We start from the raw sequence: 21,317 nt of genomic DNA on the forward strand, positions 1-21,317 counted from the left end.
AACAGGTGGACAGAGAATGTACTTGTGGACCAGAGAAGCAGAGAAATAACAAACCATCTGGAAATAATTTTGTGTTATTTCAAAACAATGTATTTTAAAATTCAAAGAGATTTTTTTAATTGTGAATACTGTGAATAATAGTATTAATGTTTTCAGAGCTTGAGTCCTCTAAGGCAGTGATTCTCAACAACCAGTGATGAAGAAAGAGCTTTGTTATTATTTTTCCTATCCATCAGGACAGATATCATTGTAAATTCAGTACAAATTACTAAAAAAAAAATATTTAAAATAGAGACATATAAAATACAAGCCCCAATTTTTGTTTCATTATTAGATTCAAGAAACGTAAAATTGCTCAGCTAAACCACTACAAATGTTTCCAAACTGATTCTCACTGCATACCAGTGCTGGCTGCTGAGGGCCACCCTTCGAATAAGATAGCTCTAAAGAACTTCACTGGGCTTTGGCCCAGAATGATTACAGCAAGGTGTTTAAAAAAAAAAAAAAATACTTTATTAACCTGATTTCCCTACTAGTAGGATTTAAATCCCAAATCACTAACTTTAGTTTTATTTTTCCCAGAATACACTCGAATAGCAAAGTGTCTTTGCTAAACATGCTTGGTGCCTCATTTACCTAGTAATTCTTCCCTTCATTCAACAAACATTTATAGAACAGTTCTTTGATGGTTCAAAATTCTATCTTCAAAGCTCTAGAAACTGAGCCCTGAAAACACAGGGTTAAGAAAGGCTTCTAACCATACTATCATTTTAAAGTTTGTTTTTGCAAGAGAAGAACCGAGTAAAATCCTAAAAGTAGTCTTTATTTTTAAGTCCAGTATATTGTCTAAAGCCTAAAATACAAGCACTAACACACTGGCTTTTTATACCTAATTAACAGAAGAATAAAATAGAGAGTAAAAAGCTAAATTGTACCCCTACAAAATCAGAAAGTCTCCAGATAATTTTATTTCTACCATAAATTTATCTTCAACATAGATCATTTCAGGAACTTATTTTTCCTTTAATTCCGTTTTAATTGTGGCTCGCTTTAATCTCCATTCAAATAGCTATCCTGACTGCTTTTATGCTACAAATAAATCCAACCATAAATAATCATTCCTGCATCAACTGATAATGCATTATTCCCAAAAATGCTAGTGACCTCATTAATGTCCCATTCATGATTTGCATTACTTCATTTAACTTAAAACAAGCTCACGACCGCCGAGACCGCGTCCACCCCGCGAGCACAGAGCCTCGCCTTCGCCACTCCGCCGCGCGTTCACATCCGCCGCCAGCTCACCATGAATGATGATATCGCCGTGCTCGTTGTGGACAAAGGCTCCGGCATGTGCAAGGCCGGCTTCGCGGGCAACGATGCCCCCCGGGCCGTCTTCCCCTCTGTCGTGTCGTGGGGCGCCCCAGGCACCAGGGAGTGATGGTGGGCATGGGTCAGAAGGATTCATATCTGGGCCAGAGCAAGAGAGGCATCCTCACCCTGAAGTACCCCATCGAGCATGGCATCGTCACCAGCTGGGACGACATGGAGAAGATCTGGCACCACACCTTCTACAATGAGCTGCGTGTGGCTCTTGAGGAGCACCCCGTGCTGCTGACTGAGGCCCCCCAAACCCCAAGGCCAACCACAAGAAGATGACCCCGATCATGTGTGAGACCTTCAACACCCCAGCCATGTACGTGGCCATCCAGGCTGTGCTGTCCCTGTACGCCTCTGGCCGTACCACTGGCATCGTGATGGACTCCGGTGACGGGGTCACCCACACTGTGCTCATCTACGAGGGGTATGCCCTCCCCCACGCTATCCTGCGTCTGGACCTGGCTGGCCGGGACCTGACTGACTACCTCATGAAGATCCTCACTGAGCGCGGCTACAGCTTCACCACTACGGCCAAGCGGGAAATCGTGCGTGACATCAAGGAGAAGCTGTGCTATGTCGCCCTGGACTTCCAGCAGGAGATGGCCACAGTGGCTTCCAGCTCCTCCCTGGAGAAGAGCTAGGAGCTGCCCGATGGCCAGGTCATCACCATTGGCAACGAGCAGTTCCGCTGCCCTGAGGCTCTCTTCCAGCCTTCCTTCCTGGGCATGGAGTCCTGTGGCATCCACGAAACTACTTTCAACTCCATCATGAAGTGTGACGTGGACATCCGTAAAGACCTGTACGCCAACACAGTGCTGTCTGGTGGCACCACCATGTACCCTGGCATTGCCGACAGGATGCAGAAGGAGATTACTGCCCTGGCGCCCAGCACGATGAAGATCAAGATCATTGCTCCAGCTGAGCGCAAGTACTCTGTGTGGATGGGTGGCTGGCTCCATCCTGGCCTCGCTGTCCAGCTTCCAGCAGATGTGGATCATCAAGCAGGCGTGTGACGAGTCTGGCCCCTCCATCGTCCACTGCAAATGCTTCTGGGGGACTGTGACTTAGTTGCGTTACACCCTTTCTTGACAAAACCTAACTTGCGCAGAAAACAAGATGAGATTGGCATGGCTTTATTTGTTTTGTTTTGTTTTGTTTTGTTTTGTTTTGTTTTGTTTTGTTTTGGCTTGACTCAGGATTTAAAAACCGGAATGGTGAAGGTGACAGCAGTAGGTTGGAGCAAGCATCCCCCAAAGTTCCACAATGTGGCCGAGGACTTTGATTGTATATTGTTCTTTTTTTAATAGTCATTCCAAATATGAGATGCATTGTTACAGGAAGTCCCTCGCCCTCCTAAAAGCCACCCCACTTCTCTCTAAGGAGAATGGCCCAGTCCTCTCCCGAGTCCACACAGGGGAGGTGATAGCATTGCTTTCGTGTAAATTATGTAATGCAAATTTTTTTAATCTTCACCTTAATACTTTTTTATTTTGTTTTATTTTGAATGATGAGCCTTCGTGCCCCCCCTTTTTTGTCCCCCAACTTGAGATATCTGAAGGCTTTTGGTCTCCCTGGGAGTGGGTGGAGGCAGCCAGGGCTTACCTGTACACTGACTTGAGACCAGTTGAATAAAAGTGCACACCTTACAAATGAGGAAAAAAAAAAAAAAAAGCAAGCTCACAAATATTTTTCTTTGTTGAAGTTACATATACATAGCATATATTTCATCAAGTTTAGTCACAAGTCTAATGAGATGCCCAAGATTTATAAGAAGTGAAATGTGATGATCAAATCATTGCAAATTTGCTACTTCTCTATAAGTCCAATAAGTCATTCAGTATTTTGAAATGAATCTAAGCAGAAATCTTGTATGTTAACATTTTACGGTCATGTAGATCTGGAAGTTCAGAGTGTCTGCAACAAATAGGCCTACAGAATGCTTGTTTCCCTTTCACAAGGAAAGCAGAAGGGCCCTTATATTTTCATTTATTTTTTTCTTCACACTGACACTTTATGAAAATATCTTTTATCATCTCCAAACCCAAAAACATCCTTTGTATTGCATACTATGACAAACTACATCTGCCAAAATATACACACCCTCTATGTTTTTTTGTTATAAATTAAAAATTAAAAGATAGATGGGATCACAAATTTCTCTCTATTTTCTCTTTCTGACATTGTAGTTCCATTTTAAATTTTCTTATTATGCTTGGGCTACAACCATGAGGAATATTTCCTACTGCTTCTCCAGATCTAATTAATCTATATCACCTTTTTATTTACTAGTTTTTATTAATTAAACTAAGCCTGGAATCTTCTGTTGAGAAAACTTGACATAGCTCAGGTTAAAATTAAAATTCAAGATCTAGTACCACTTCTACTAAACCAGACTATATTTAATAATACCTGTGGCTGATTACATTAGTCTATCCTCACATTGCTGCAAAGATACTACCTTACTGGGCAATTTATAAAGGAAAGAGGTTTAATGGACTCACAGTTCCACATGGCTGGGGAGGTCTTGCGATCATGGCAGAAGACAAAGGAAGAACAAAGACACTTCCTACATGGTGGCAAGCAGGAGAGCTTGTGAAGGGGAAATCCTATTTATAAAACCATCAGATCTCGTGAGACTTATTCACCATCATGAGAACAGCACTGGAAAGACCCACCCCCATGATTAAATTACCTCCTACTGGGTCCCTCCCACAGCATGTGGGAATTATTCCAATTTAAGGTGAAATTTTAGTGGGGACACAGAGCCAAACCACGTCACTGATATTTATTGGAGAATAACCGAATGCATCCAAAAAGACCTAAACTGTTTTCGGGTAGAGATCTGCTCCTAGAGTAAAACTATATTATTGACAATAATTATGATTGCTTATACGAGACAGATATTCTTTCAAGACAGTTTGGTTTCAAGGGGGATAGTTTTTCTCATGTTTTATGACTCAGAATTTTGTGTCTATTAACGCTTATGTTGTAGTACCCTGTCTTTGTCTCACTGTGTTCAGCCATGAGTTAGCAGACATCTTCTTTATTGTATACCATATAGTGAATTTTAGGAAAAGAAAAACACACAGTAAACATTCCTTATGGAAAAAAAAAAAAAAAACTAAATTTGCTCTTATGGTTAGCTTAGAGCAGACAATCTCAAATGTGGTTATTCAGATAGTGCTATATGATTCTTAGCCACTTCCACAAACCATCATCATATCTCCAGTGGGGAGTTCTCATTATGTCAAGGTAGTAAAGTTTACAGGAATTCTAGGGCACTCATTTTTTCTTCCCTTCATTGAAAAAACACACCAAATCAGTTTTTTGTCTCATAAGTTAATAGTTATATGAGATGGCATGGCGTGGCATGGCATTGGAAATAATACTGATCTTTCAATGTGACCACAGACACATTGCCTGCTTTGAAAAGTTAGTAAATAAATTTGCTATCCCTTCAGTATATATTTTAAAAGTTACATTTTATATATTTTTTGTTTATAAATTCAAGGAAACAACATATACAAATACATTCCTTTAACTATGACAAAGAAATAAATACCCCTATCTGAATATTTAGCATAGCAAAGCCAACATATCAGGGCTACCAGCAATCAGAGATCTTTTCCTCATTGGCTATTATCTTTTGCAATAAAATGTCTTATTATGATTTTCATATTCCCATCACATTTTCAGGAAGAAAAAGTTTAACATCATATTTTCTCCTGTTCCTAATTTTACATATAAATATGCAAATCCTTCAGAGAAATCAAGAGCATTATTCCAGAATGTCAAGAAGTATGTCACCACCATATCTTTGGCCTTATTTTTGTGGTGTCTGTCTGTACCCAACAGGCCACCAGGCACTTTCCACAGCTACTCTTTTATCTTTTTGAAGGTGCTCATCAGAGCATCACCTATACAGTCCACGTGGACTCACAAAACTCTTCCCATGTACAGAGCAAGAATTATATTCCAGGGCCTTAGAAATATATTCAGGAGCCTAGAGTTACTTTCTAAGCTTCATCAGTGTGATCACAGACTGAGAAAATACCAGTTTTCCCCAGGCAAAATCCTAATCCTCTTTTTGAGGAAATCCTATTCATTTTTATATCAAACCTTAAATTGTCAACTCTAAAACCACTGTCATGTCCTAATGCAACTTGCAGTCATTCTGATGTGAAAATTAGCCATGATGCAAATAAACAATTAAGAAGTAAATAAAACTAGAAATAAAAATGGAAAATTAAGCAGAGCATTATTTAATTAGCTCTTCGCTTCTTTGGGTCATTGGTGTTCACTATTATTTCATGAACATCTGGAATATAAAAATAAAAGTTATAGTGTACATGAAAGCATTTTATACATTGCAAAATCATCATCTGGGGCTTTGTAAAGTGCCTTGGACTTACTTGAACTAATAAATTTGTGGTTTATAAAAGAAGGAAAAAGTAAAACTAAGATTTCTTTTATATTTTACATATAACAATCAAAAGCTGCAATAAAGCATCTATTCCTAGTCATCACAGAGCCTCATTTTTAAGTTAGCCACCATTTTGTTTAAACACAAAAATAGGAATATCTAGAGCACCATTTTGGCAATCTATTTACTTTGATAAAGTATGAGGACACTCAGGCCAACCTTAGGAGCCAGTCCAAGATTTCACTGTTATATAATAGATCCAGTATAAATTTTACTTGCCAAGCTTAATATTAATTTCTGGGCTTATTTCAGAGAAAAACTGTCAAAGGTATCGAGTGAAAAAGGCATTGTCAAAGTATTGGGTAAAAAAAGGCCACCAAAATTCAACTGTCATGCAAATGGGAAGTAGTTTTCCTGATAACAGTATAACTAGGCAACAATTTTTTCTACAGAATATTTGCATATTTTTTAACATTACAAAGATATTGATTACATGATTTTTTCCTTCTCAGAGACACTCATTGCTGTTTTATGTAACTCAAGAACTCAAAAATGTATTATTCTAGTGAAGTATAGGTTTATAAGGTGAGTTTTAGAAACTAGGATATTTTGTATATCACTGAAGTTTTGTGGAGTAACTTAAAAATTCTTTTTAGGATACTCAACAAATGCACTTTATTTGCCAATCATGAGATTTGTTGTACATCAAAGAACATGGATGGATATATGGAATATTAGAAGACAAGTATGAATTCACCAGCCATTGTTAATACAACTTTACTATTCTTGCTCTTCTGTTCTTCCATGGTTATCAGATAAAGAGCAGAAGTAAGCAGACCCCATTCAGGCACAGTTTCATTTTAGTTCACTGTAATTCTTACAAAGCTCATCTCTATTTAATTGCTACTTCTAATTATAAAGTAAACCCTGGGTTGACTCTTATTTTCCCTACTACCAACATTCTGTCTACATTTAATTTTTTCCTCTTTTAAGTGCAATTTACCTTTAAACTTTCATTTTTAAATTAAAAAAAATAATGCCCTGGAAACCTCTTTAAGACTGCATATATGACATATTATAGTCAAGCTCAAATGTCATCTATCTAGCTACCTCACTTTTTCTACAATGAGGACTTTACTCAGAAGATCAGTCTTTGTCTTCACGGATTAACCAAATGTCAATGGCCCAGCAGTGTTCTTTAACAATTGAAGAACAAGGAAGTTCATGCATCATAAGAATGTTAAGATAACCAAATCTTGAACAAGTGAGACATCCAGGGCTGCTGCTCCTTCTCAAACATGCTGGTGTCTGCAATACTGTGCCCTAGTCTCTGAAAATTAGCAGATTTACAAATGTTAATAAAATGAAGGTGGATGGAGATGCGAAGGAACAGTCTTATTACCTAGTTTGGTGTCCCTCCACTGCTGCATTCATAAAATGAATACCAATGCTTCAGTAGACGTGGAGAACAGATCAGCCTACCTCCCACCCATGTACCAAAGGTCCCTGTGGGGATACTTGTATTTGGAAGCTGCAGGAACATCCACGTTAGAATTCCACAGAATTGAATTTAAATCCTGTCTCTGAGATGAAACTTTTCTTATCCTCAATAAAATGTCACTAGTGTATCTACTTCACAGTGTTGTGAAGATTAAATGAAGTAAAGCATCTGCAAGCACTTAACACATGGCAAATGTTTGATTAGATAGACGGATAGATAGACAGATAGATTTTTTTCAAGTGCAAAAGGCTCAGCTTACTTCTAGGGGATAGCTATTATGTAGGTCAACAGGAGCGCACAGCAGGACACTTGAGTCTTATGGGATAACTTGGCTTGTCCTATCTGCAAGAACTCTCACCACGGAAGTGTAGAGAACTTAACTGGAAGAAAGCAAAATCAAGCAATTAATATTTTCTGTAGTAGACATTTCATAATCATAGTGTAGCATAAAAATCTGTAGTGAACATTTCAGCAAAAGAACCACAACACTCCCAGCATCTCTCAAAATTTTACAAAACCATTAGCTGCCTTGTCAGAAACTATCTGCTGCCATTATAGCACTGGAAAACTGATTTTACCTTCAAGCTCTGAGTTCATGGGTCTTTGAGGCTGCTCCAAAAATTACCGTAAAGTCCAGTCCTATCGCCTAGAAGTTATACACTGCTTCCAGGCACACAGAGAGGAAGGCCTCAGCATCCCTTTTCATACCACCTCCCATTTCGGCTCTCCTCAGTAATTTCTAATGGCTCTTCCTTCTCTGAGGCAGACATGAAAACAGATTGGAACAGACTCCAAAACTCAGGCTGCCTTTCCTGCTACTCACCATATAGCTGTGTGGGCAATACTGACAGCACAGAGAGCCAGGCCCACTGTGGACCCTTACTGTTTGTTGAATGAATGTGCATCACTATGGTCACTGGGACCAGACCCAACCAGTTGTGAATCATGGCCTAGCCCTTTACCTTCTTGGAATTCTGTCAAAGAGGGACTCTAATCTAATTAGGGAATCAATACCTAGAAAATATCAGAGCTGTTTCAGCCATGCTTTTTTGTTCAAGGTTATTATTCTGTGGCATTTTAATGCCTTCAAATGACATATAAACAATAGTAATGTAATGAAACAACCTAAAATTAATGAACAGATTGATGTGACTTAATACATGATACACAGACTCAGAAAGTAACATAAGACAAATTTGGAAAGTTACTAGTGTTTTTTGTTTTTTGATTTTTTTCAAACAATAAACTAACATAAAAGAGACAGAAAGACCTTTAGAAAGGACAAGTACATTTAATATAATTTTGAAAATCTTCTTTCTGAGACACTTATTTTTAAAATAATAAAGTTTAAGTTAAATATAACAACATCAAAACAACTTGCAAAGTTAATGTCTTAATTGGGGCAAAATCAAATTTAGTTATCTTGGACCCTGATGGGCTCCTCCATCTCTCCCTGTAGGGAGTGGAGAATGAAATGATGCATGCCAAATCAATCTCCCTAATTGCTTTGGTCACTATCACATGCAATTTGGACAAGTCTTGCTAAATAACATCCAAAGGCCAAAAAAGATATGACATTGAGAGTAACCCAGCTCCATGGCTTCCCTCATGCTAGTGTGATTTGAAGGACAATGGTCTGTTTCGCAAATGCTGAAGGTGTAGAAGTACCACAATGTATGAAAATATTCACAAACGTCTGGAATGTCAGAGCTGGAAGCGACCTTAGAAGATTAATAATCCTATCTTCCTTCTGTAGACAAGGAAAGTATTCGGTTTGACTCCCTCTCTGTGTACCTGTAACAAGAGATTTTTATCTTTGTAGCAGTAATCATTGACTTACTGTGATATATATATGTAATGTAGATAGTGTAAATTAATGAGATGTGTGTATCTATATGCTGCATATTATAGTATCATCAACACCTCTTTTCTGTCCTTTTCTCTGCCTCCCCTGACTCACAAACACAATCAACCCTTGTTTGAAATTTTTGACCATTTTATTCAGATATGTGATTCTGAACTTGTCAGGAGCTCAATCTGACTTCATTGAATTAAATTACAGAAGAAGGTTCAAATAATCCCCATATTTTGAATTCACAGCAGTCTCAGTGATTCTTTGGAATTCTGCTTGGACTCTTCATTCGGTCTGTGTCCAGGCTCTAATTTTAGGGGTGCGGATCTTGTAGCGCTGCCTGGAGAGCATGTGTAGGAATTTTCGTTGTCTCCACCAGGCTGGCTCAGTAGCATCTGCAGAGCAACACTGCCATCTGCTGTGAAAACCTTCAAAGCAACTAAGAAAAATCTGCCAAGTACTTGTATTTGCGATGCCTTTGTTCTTCAAAACGCAAATCAAACTGCAATTAATCAACATTTATTAAAATTAACACATTCATTCACTTTTAAGGGAATTACAAGGCATGTGGCATCACTGAATGTCTACATGAAGTGTTCTCTCCAGGAGAGAGAACAACACTAATAGGATGGGAGGCTCTGAATCGGGGGACCCCAGATGCTAAAGTGCTGGGTTGCTTACACACACAAAAAAATTCTTAATGTGCCTTTTAGTGAGGTCTGTAGAAGCCTTAGACTGAAACCACACATTATGTGTCAAATGTGCTTATCCTACCGCAGTCTACAAATCGTGTTACCCCAACCTTTCCCGGAAAAAGACATTCTGACCAAGACTCATAATTTAAGAGATCTGAGATGTCATTGAAGAATGTGTCCTCAGAGAGCAGGAAGTCAGAGTATTGATGAGTTATGTCTCTGTGCCAGCTTAATCTTATCTATTGAAAAACTGATAAATATATGTTTAAACTTCCTCAAGGGATTAACCTCCATAGTATCCTCAATACCTTATGAAACAAGAACCAAACTTCAGACTTTCTCCCTCCCACATATGGAAATCTATTTTTGTAGACCTACAGAAAGATTTGTATTTCTCTTTCTTCTACGAAGTAAAATATTCAAAGATCTGAACATAAAAGAATAAACTGCTGGAGGTGGACAGAGCAGGAATAGGAAGAACAAGGTGGCTTTTCACTGGTTTGGGGTTTTTTATTTGGCTTTTGCAAGCATCAGAAGTTATACAACAGCGCCACTCTAGGGTTTTATGTGGAATAACAGGCAGCTTTCGCCAGTGCGATTTTCCTCTTGGGGCCTGTTTTTTAACAGAAAATTATGCAAAAAGTTAACCTGGCACAAAATGTAATAGCATTTTTGGTTTTGCCTGTTTCATTTCGTTTTTAAGGTGCAAAGAGTCTTAAAACCTTATGTTGAGATATCAGAACTTACTATTTTATGAGTCAGAAGATGATGACTAATCTTTTAGATGGCCTGAGTCAACTACTAATCATGCCTGTGTTCTTGGGCAAATTCCAGTAGCCTCCCTGGGTCTCACTTTCCCATCTGTAAAATGAATGGGTTGGTCTATAAATCTGCACCATTCCATATGGTGGCCAGTTGTCGCAAGTGGCTATTTAAAATTAAATTTAGTTTAATTAAAAGTAAATAAGATGAAAAATTCACTTCCTAAGTCACATTAGTCAAATTTCAAATGCTCAATAGCCCCATGTAGCTAGTGGCTACTGAATTGGACAGCACAGATGCAGAATATTTGCATCACAGCTGAAAGTTCTATTAGCACTGACATAGCTAAAATGTATGTTTCTTACCAAACATCATTTACATGCTTATATCAAAAATATTTTAGGAACCAATTTAATCAAGGTGAACCATACAAACAACAACCATTTGAAAAGCAAAATAGAAGAGAAAGAAAGGGACAGAGAAAGAAAATGAAGTCCGGATTCTAGGCTTCCTGCCACATTCATTGCTGCTATCTGATAAGCGATTCGTGTTTTAATTCCAGTCTTCAAACCAACTCATCTGCAAAATGAGGAGAAATCAAGTGCCTGCATTCATAGTCAGCATTACAAACAAGGGAGGACCTAATGTGCAGCATAAATTTTCAATGGTGACATCTCAGGAAAGAATTTGCTGACAATTCTGTGTTCGCTTGTGGAGCACAGCCCACACAGCAGGCTGCCTGGTTTTCTTAAGGGCATTTAGGTGATTTTCTACCATTATACACTGAAGGTGCTCCTAACACATCAGTTATGGCTTGGATATTACAGCAACTCCAGCACAACCTGGACTGTCACAGTGGACCTTGGCCACACTCCAGAGAGCAATGTACTTGGGAACTGACAGCACGCTGCAGAGGTCTTGCTGATGGTATGTGCATATCCTCTGATTGGAGCCACAGCATGACACCTGGGTTGCACAAGTCTGCATCACAAAACCACTCTGCTGGTTCTAGAGCCACAAATGCTTGGCTCCATCCAGCACATGTCTCTGCCAAGGATCTGGCCAGCAGTCAAATCTGCGGCAGTTAGCTTTCTCCAATGTTCTCTTCTGTAAGAGCAGGAGGTGTGGGAAGGGGGCAATCATGAGTGTGATATGATGAAAATCTGGGGCTCATTCCTCAGTATTCAATACCCTGAGGGAAGCCTGATGTAGATGTCTAGATCATTTCTAGTTCCCTGCTGAAAATGCCATAAGGACTCCCATGGCTTTGAGCATGATGGCCTTAAAAGGATGGGGTGAAGTCAATATTATTCACTTTCTCCATGCCATCAAGCCATCATCTGTAACGTGATATAGAATGCAGACATCAACAAGGTGTTGTCCCCCTTGCCCCTTCCCCAGGAAATCCCTCTTAACCTTTCTGGATTACAGCCAGGCTGAACACGATGTTTCCTACAACCCAGCAGGGCTGAATTTGGCAAGTGTGAAGAATGGGGCCTTGCCAGGGGTCAGGTGAGGTGAGTGGAGCAGGGGCAGATGGGAGGAAAGAAGATGTGCTTTAAGGACCCTTGAGACACAACATCAATAACGTTGGGTAGAACAACCCTGTGAGGAAGAATCGAAGGGAGTAGGGGAGAGAGAGGCTCTTTCTGAGCAAAGGGAGCTGGCAAATTATATTTGCATACACAAGGAGAACACAGACATGACCACACTCCGTGAATAATAGCTCCCTTACACTGGGCTCTGCTCTGGGTGGAGTGTACCTGTCAGTCTCCTTAGACACACAAACACAGCAGAGAGTGATTGGGTCTATTTGCATTGTCTCAAACACAAAAGACAACGATAACCATTTAGACCTTTAAAATTCTTTTCCTTCTGACATTTTCTTTTTGGCATAGCTGAAAAAAACAAACCACTGAATCTGACAGCAAGTTCTTTGCAGGTTTGATGCTCATCCCTTATGTTACCCAGATATTCTAAATTATCCTCATAGCAAAAATGACAACAGTACCCTGTTCCCTGTAGAAGAGATGGGGAGAGCAGAGAATTGCAAAGAAAAAATACATAAATGAACTCTGCAGACTGTTAGGGTTCACAGGACCAGGGAAAGGATGAATGTATTCCTTAAGGTTGGAGATCAAGTGGATGTTCCATCCAGAGCTGTGCTTTCTTCACAGCCACAAGCTGATCTACCTTTTCCTGCCCCACAAAGGAAGGTACATGGCCATAGTACTAGGATAGATAGAAACACAGCTATGTCACAGATTCTGAAGCAAAGGCTATCCACAGCATTTTTTCATATCCTGTCATCAAGGACTCAGTGTTTCAGTTTTTAAAAAACAAACAAAAAAAAAGGTGGAGTGTGAGTTAGGAGAATGCATACAGAGACAAACATGCACAAAATCGCACGCGCTCTTAATGACAAGAATGACGCCCTGCCTCAGAGGCGATATGAGTATGGGGATTAAAGCAGTGCAAGTCATGGCCAAGGATCAAGAGATAAAGGCCTAACGACCACATTTGTCCAGACCACAAATGAATTTCTCTGCCATGCCTGGGCCTTGACATAGTGGGCAACGTAGACATCGCACTGCTGAAAGGTCATACAAATAGCCTTTGCCCACGGCTCTGTTTTCTAATTCAGTGAGAGGAAGATAATACAGGGATGTTTCAAAAGGCTTCATCACTCACTTCTACAACTACTTTTGACAGAAAATTCTCCTGCAGCCCACCAGATCATTGAACTCGATGAGATTAAAACAGAACAGATAAACATTGATTTTATATAGCCATCAATCATCTGCTTTTGCTGCTCTTTTTTTTTGGTTGCCATGGCCATAGCATTCCTTTCTTCAGCTCTCTTCCTGTTTTCCTTTCAAAAATGCTAAAATTGCATTGGAAAACACCCTTAACACTGTTCTCTTCAAGGAAAAAACAAGTCAGTCTTATGTTGTTAAAAAGTACCTGTTGGAACTAGAAGGTTGGATAGGAAATAGTCTTTTATTTCTAACACCATCTTCTTCATCTCTAAGTCTACCCCTAGTCAGTTGAGTATCCACCTGGAATAAATACCATTATTAGGGGTGATATTCAGCTACATGATATCTCTGCTAAAAATCATCTAAAGTTGAGTTAAGGGTGAGAAGATGGATAATGTGTACAAGACGATTTAGTGCAGGAGGGAATCAAATGCAGTATTCAAGCAGACATCTTTCAACCTCTCTGGTTAAAATAGATTAGCAGTATGAGAAGGGCATTTTAAACAATGGGACTGGGGAGAGTCGATTCTGATTCCTTAAACAAACAGAGATTCTGGGTTTGGGATGATGTACCAACAGGTGAACACCTTATTATTTACCAAAAGTAAGCAATAATAAAAGTATTCTTCACCCTGGCTTCTATCAGATTCACTCATAAGGAGAAAACTTTCAAATAAAGATCCCTGGCTTCTCCCTTAGACTGCTGAATGAGATGGCTCAAGACCTCCATTACAGACCCTGTTCTAGATGGTAAAGAGAAAAGGGCATTTATCTTCCTCAAATAAATCTCTAGGCTTGTGACAGTGACAATCTGGAACTGTTGCTATTCAAGTAAAGATCATTTTGGCAAAATGCTATGTTTCTCTTCAAAATATATTTAGGTGCTAATCTGACATTTTTCTGCCTGTCCCCTTTTTATACTCTTCTTTATCCAAGTGTAACACACACTCTTTGATGTAGTCCTTTCAAGTCAGTCTTCATTTCTCAGCTGTTTATCCCTTCATTTTCCTTAGGCAGATAATCAGAGTACCTGTCAATCCTCCAAGCGGGAAATCATTCTGAAGAAACATTGAAAATAGAGGTGTTGTCTGCTCTCCCCAGGGATGTGAAGAACAAAGGTTAAACAATGCCTCCCCTACCGTCCAAGTGTCCTGTGCTCATCTGTCTCCAGTATAAGTACTGTGGCTTTGAATGGCATTTGTGGGGACTTAAATTGTGGAGTAGCACTGCCCTTGACATCGCAAATCCAGAGGCCTTTTTTTTTTCTTTTTAACCACAGGGAATCTGTGCTTCTTCACATCTTAAAAGCTCTCCTCTTCTATATACGGTGAATACTTAGGACTAATGTAATCTTTTTCATTAGAATATGTACCAGCAGAGATTTACACATCTGTTTTATTCTACAAAGAATGTTATTTACGTGCATGTCTTTTTATTTCTGCAGCTCATTTCTTTATGAATAAATGTGGTAGGCGGACTGGAGTGGGTGGTTGAAAGGGTACAGAAAAGCTGAGAAGCACTTAATGGAATGTATTACTTTCCAATTTGAGATGTCCTTTGTGGGTTTAAAATCTGACTTTACATCTGCAGGGAGGATATAGGTGCATTAACTGTGCCTGTGCAAACCGCTGAATCTTGCCTTTTCTTCTTGCTGGATCTTCCCGAGGAGCTAAAGTAGGGCAGCAGCCCAGGAGGAATAGTGTAAATTCCCCTCCATTGCAAGTTGTTGCTATACCCTTGCCATTTTCCTCTGCTTTTGGGGACCATGTAAAGACAAAGCATCCTGTCACTGTCAGTTGTTTCATCCCACAATATGGGGCCCCGTATTCTATGGGGGCCCAGTCATTTGTCTGGATGCTTCCACAGAGGAGGCAGCTGTGCATTGTCTGCAGCTAACTAGAGAATGGGAGTGGGAAAATTCAGCTGGGAGATTGCTGTGAAACTGCCAAGAACTCTCTTGAGCTCATTATTTGGCTAAGAACCAGAGTGAAGTGAATAAAGACCAAGGAAAACATCTCCTATATCTTTATGGTGGCTTCCCTGTACCTTGTCCTCCGCAGGTGGCACGCTTTAACAATTGACACCGCAGCACCATTTCTCTCTCCTTCCTTTAGGATTAGGTTACAAGGATTTTTATTGTTGGGTTTTTTCCCCCTGAATAGAGGTTGTTCAGAGAACTTACATTAAAGCAACATTCTCCATTCTTTTCTTGACTTTACTGGTCTTGTTCTAATAAAAATTATTTCACACAAATATTATGATAATAATATGTGTGTTAAAACACAAAACATAAATCCAGCATTTTCAAATTCTAATCGGTTCCTTCACCCATTTCTTAGCCAAGATAATTTTTCCAATCAGTTCTATGGAACTGCATTAGTCTCTTCTCATACTGCTAATGATAATTAAATGAAAATAAAGCTAGATTTCTCTCTTTCCCTTTGACAGACTTGTTTATGTCTCAATGAAGATTTGGGTAATCACACAATTTATTGATCCCATACTATGGACCAACATGATAGCAGACAACAAAAATTTGCCATGTTGATATTCGTAACTACATAAGATGACTAATCACTCCAACTCCATAGATGAAGAAATAGAAGATTCTAGAACTCAAGTTAAGTGTTTAAGGGCTCAGAACTTACGTAGTGGTTCTGGAAATTAAACCCAGGACATCTTATCTCAATGTATGTAGCACATCCACTACACAATAAAATATTGCTAAAATAGGAACAAGAAACCCTTAGGAAGTTTTTTCCTAATGTACATCCACCTAGATTTTCTTTTCCTATTCATCTCACAGAATGACTAGCTGTCTAAAAGATTCTTCACTCAAAAAATTCAGAGAAAAGATAAATAGATCAATATTTCCCATAAAAGAATATACTCTCTGCCATCAAGAAAAAGTGTATGTGTGTGTGTGTGTGTATGTGCATGTATTACATAGTCACATGATGATACGCACTGATTATATTCTTTCCCTCCGTGTCCCTGAGGTGCCCAACCAAGAACCATCCAGGCGCTGTTATTTTCCATTCCTTAAATTCCAGTTGAAGAGCAAAAACTTACTGCAAAGTGCCAGAAGTGGGTAGATTGCACACAATTCAACCCTAAGAGTCTGTCTAATCAATGTACTGGCCCGCATTTTTCACATTTTATGGGACAGCAGGGAAAATTGTTGAGAAGAGCCAATTTGCAGCTGTGTTCTTAATTACGCCTTCTACGTGAAAGGATGCGAATTTTTCAGCAAGAGACTGCAGCTGCATTCATAAGGCAGGAAGACCCAGTGTTTATAGCAGATAATTGAATGCCATAGAGGTCCCAGATCCCAAGGTGGACTGAGCAGCCACCTCTCTGTGTGGCCCGGTCAAGCTACTTGACTCCTTTGTGCCTCAGTCAAGCCTGCTGCCAAAGTGTATTCAAACAGCAGGAACTGACTGCAAAACAGATGCTACATATGGGTAAAACTGTCTAGGATAATTATATTTCCCCAAGTCACTGTCACTTGCAAAATAGTAGAGTTCAAAAGTTTCTTCCTGCATTGAGTATCTTTGAGCTGTTAGCACTGCTGAGTCAGAATTGTCTCTTTCACACACGGGCAGTTTACTTTGGGCCATCTTGGAAAGAAGAGCATAAAATCCTGATGTATCTATATTGATTAGTACCAGGTGTAGTGAGAAAGAATATCAGCCCAACAACCTAGGTGTGCAAGAAATGTAATTTTATTTTTCTGTAACTGAGCTCAATTGCTATTAAAATTCCTGATTCCCTAAAGAAAGAGAGAAGAGAGTTCAGAGATCATCCCCATTTTCCTTGCGATTGCATTTAATTAGCAGATTGTATATATTGTTTGCCACAAGGCACTGGAATAGTCATTGTTTCTGAGTCATCATCTATACTCTTTGGCATCCCCTAAGACATTTTCCTCCCTATTATGTGCCATGGTGGTCACTGTTGAGTTGTCCCTTGTTCCCTTATGTATTGCTTTGTGCATCAGTTGTTGCCATTCCCTCTCTGAAGCACGAAAATGATATTGCTATTATAGGCATTGCAATGGGGCTGTCTGAGGCTATTCATCTTTCCCAGGCTTCTTTTGGGAACAAGAAAATTATTCTATGCCTCACCGTCACAGAGGCATGAGGGAAAACTCTTCTCAGGGTTCCCGAATCTTACCTGAACTTCTGTTCTCTACTCTACCCTGCGTTTAAGGAGGGATGGCAAAGGGCACAGAACTCATCTTTCATAAACACACTGAATTTAATCTCTTGTTATTTACCCTCCAATTCTCTGACTCTCTCTTTAATTCAGGAAAACTTCATCTGGGCTTAGGAGGAAGAAAACTTTCAACCGGATTTCTTTTTACACTCAGAGACCCTGAGGTCTCTCTGCTTCTGTTACAACGTTTCTAACAGAGGTAATGGGTGGTTCCTAGTTAAGATAAGAAGAAACAAGGAGCAACAGAAACCATACGAGTTAATATTTCAAACATGTCATTTCGGTGTCAAGTTTATTGGTTTTACCCTCAGTGTACTCTTGGAGAGTTTGTGTATTTCTTTCCTTTTTCATTCCTGCCAAGTGAAAAGATGCATATTGATGTCTGCCTGATTTCCATCCATTCAACCACTCGAAAGGCACACTAATTATGTAAATATTGACATTGTTCCATACTGGTTAGTAAATAGCGTTGTTCAAGACCACAAGTATTACCACTGCTATTCTGTCAGCCCCTGACCCTCCTAATGACTAAAATCTGCCACATTTCAGGGCTACAAGATTCTTCCCCCACACTATATCCAACATCCACTCTTATTGGCCCATCCCTTAGACTTACTAGTTGTTGAACTTTCTGAATGTCACTCCTGGCTATGTTGTTGAGACTTAGAGGGAGAAAAGTCTAGGTGAGTGCTCCTGAGGTACTCCTGGCACTTGGAAGTGCATATCCATCCTTCAGGCCCCTTGCCTGGGCCCATGAGCTACTGTTGAACTTCCAGAAAGGAACCACTAATGATAAAACTGGAGACTCCCATTTAGATATTGTGGTTAATCCTAACTTAAAAGACACTGGAGGTGATATCTAGAACAACCTAAGTTTATCTTGCACTCCCACTGGCTACTGGTTCTACAGACTTGAGCAAAGGCTTAATCTTTTTGTGTCCTAATCTCTGTAAGAGGTGGTAATAACTCCTGTATCTTAGGAATAAAATGTATGAATATCAAAAGAATGTAATAACTACCTGCCTACCTGCCTTCCTAACTTCCTTCTTTCTTTTCTTCCTGAATATTTCAATTAAAAAACAACTAGGTGGGCCAGAACAGGGGTGCAGTGGGAGACAAGAAGGGTAGAATAGGGATAGGCACAGCTCTATTCATCTACTCAGAAGGTCAAAGACTAAGTGGTTAGGTAGGCAGTCATGTGGCCAGGTAGAGGGTGGATGAATGCTCCTGTAGGTGAATGCAGAGGCCCACTAAGAAGTTTGGAGCCTGAGTGGAGTAAGAAATATATTTATACAGTTGCAATGAGTCAGGGGAGCAATTATATATAGGAAGATTGGCTAAATAAAAAACATACAATGAGAATAATGAAAGCCAAGTTTTTCACTGTTGGAGAAAAGAGTTGCAAATATAGAAAGGCAAAACTAGAATATACTTTGTAAAGTTAGATTAGAATTGGAAGTGTTAGTATAATTCAGTTTCCAATTATATTGATAGATACAAAAGTAAATATACTTGTAAATATGTGTATATATATTCTCTCTCACTCACAAATACACATTTCGTAGTTCCACACATTGAGAAGGTCTGTGAGCAGGGACACTTCAAAAGCAATGAGTATACCTGGCACCAGATCTTGGTTTCTAAATACCATTTTCCACTAAAAGGAAACAGTAACCCTTGGAGAAATAGCTGAAGCAGTAAAAGTACAACATAATTCTGAAATCCTATGCCAAAAAATACAAAAGGCTAAAAATGACAGAGATGTTAAAAGAACAAAGAAGCCAACTTGAAGGAGTTTCACTGGCCAAATCTGGGTCAGTTTGAGTTTGACATGAAAATACGTAATGATAAAAATAGATTATAACCCATTAAATAACAGGAATCCAGCAGATTCTACTAATGTAAGTAAATAGATACTTTAATTAATTGATAAGGGGAAGCTTTTTATTACAATAGAATATCAACTAATAAACAGAGAAGAAACAATAGAATTAGAAAAATCATTTTTAACAACTGTCAAATGTCAATGAATGCTAAATTACTGGGTGAAATTTAATAAGGAATGGGATATTTATAAAGCCTCAAAGTACCACAAAATACATAGTAACTATAAAGAAAAAAAAGAGCAACTCTTCAGTGGATAAACTGGACAAACATCACTTCAAAGGTGTTTTGGGAATGACTAAATTTAACATCATTAATATAGGAGTAAACAGATGTTTTGTCACACTTGACAGGATCCAATGAAAATAACATAGAGGTACTTCTGCAATATTTTTACCAAAAATACATAATCTGAATTTTTTCATAAATATCAGAAAAGTCCAAATGAGGGATAGTCTAAAACACAGCCTGCATGTAATCTTGCAAAGTATCAAGGTCAGGGACAGACTGAGGATTCCAGATGAAAGGAGGCAAAAATCATGACAACTAAATGTAATATAGCATTCTAAACTAGATCCTCTGTCATAAAGGACATTATTAGGACAATTGGCAAAACCTTGAATGGGGTCAGAGGATCAGATGGGAATAATATATCAATGTCTGTTTCCTGACTTGATGATTATATTATGGTTGTGTAGCAGAATATCCTTCTTGTAGGGAATACAAACTAAAGTATATTAGAATGGTGAAGCATTGTGTCAGCAACTTACTCTAAAAGGGTTCAGGAAAAAAAAATTCTTTGATTGTTGCAGTTTTTATTATAAGTTTAAAACTGTTTTAAAAGATTTTTAAAGTAAAAGAGGAGAGAAAGGGGAAAATACAATATATATAGCTATGAGAAATTCCCTTTGCATAGAAAAAGGATTGGAAGAAACTACAACTGGCTGAAGCATGTGGGAATGCAGCATGTATGGATGGCCAAGCACAAATATGTGATGAGTCATCAGTCTCATTGCCCTGTCAGGGTGAAAGAACCTCTTGAGAATATTGCCTTACCCAAACACACATTTTAAAGAAAAAGAGATCTGAAGAACCGAGGACCAAAAAAGAGTTATTTATAGTGCTTATAGGATGCACCATTGTATTATTTTAAATGGTTCTAATGAACTTGACCAGCACTGTGTAATAGAAACCAAAAGCATGGAAAAGTATCTTTAGGCCAGGCACAGTGGCTCATGCCTGTAATCTCAGCATTTTGGGAGGCCAAGGTGGGTGGGTCACTGGAGGACAGGAGTTTGAGACCAGCCTGGCCGACATGGTGAAACTCTGTCTCTACTAAAAATACAAAAATAAAAGTAAATTAACTGAGCATGATGGTGCACACCTGTAATGCCAGCTACTTGGGAGGCTGAGGCAAGAGAATCACTTGAACCTGGGAAGCGGAGGCTGCAGTGAGCCAAGATCATGCCATTGCACTACAGCCTGGGCAACAGAATGAGATTCCACTTAAAAAGCAAACAACAAAAAAAGTATAGTTAATAGAATATTAAAGTGTGCTCTAATAATGGCTTAAATTGTTACCACTGTTAGTTCTTGACCAGAAACGAAATCAATTAAAATTATTTTAATATCTCTCATTCTTTTAGCCAAATAAAAGTAGCAAAACTGGTTATAATGGAGTTAATTGTCTTTTCATTGAAGTACTGGCAATGACAATCTGACTTCTACTTACTCGTAGAACCCTTATATCTGAAAAATTCCTTAATTACACACGTAGCTTATGCAAGGCAAAATCCAGCCGAATCTTCACATCTATTGCCACAGAAAGAACTTCAAATTACTT

The 21,317-nt window shown here is 39.0% G+C and overlaps 1 pseudogene across 1 annotated transcript; it reads left to right on the forward strand.

Moving 5' to 3' along the window:
- Positions 1-1,291: 1,291 nt before the first annotated feature.
- LOC117084537 lies at positions 1,292-20,627 on the forward strand (annotated as a pseudogene). Its single transcript, XR_004437486.1, has 3 exons — positions 1,292-1,700; positions 1,803-2,315; positions 20,556-20,627. The product of XR_004437486.1 is annotated as an actin, cytoplasmic 1-like (transcript).
- The last annotated feature ends 690 nt before the right edge of the window (positions 20,628-21,317 follow it).

The sequence above is a fragment of the Trachypithecus francoisi genome, unplaced genomic scaffold (assembly GCF_009764315.1).
Source record: "Trachypithecus francoisi isolate TF-2019V2 unplaced genomic scaffold, Tfra_2.0 Lachesis_group0, whole genome shotgun sequence".
Taxonomy (NCBI): domain Eukaryota; kingdom Metazoa; phylum Chordata; class Mammalia; order Primates; family Cercopithecidae; genus Trachypithecus; species Trachypithecus francoisi.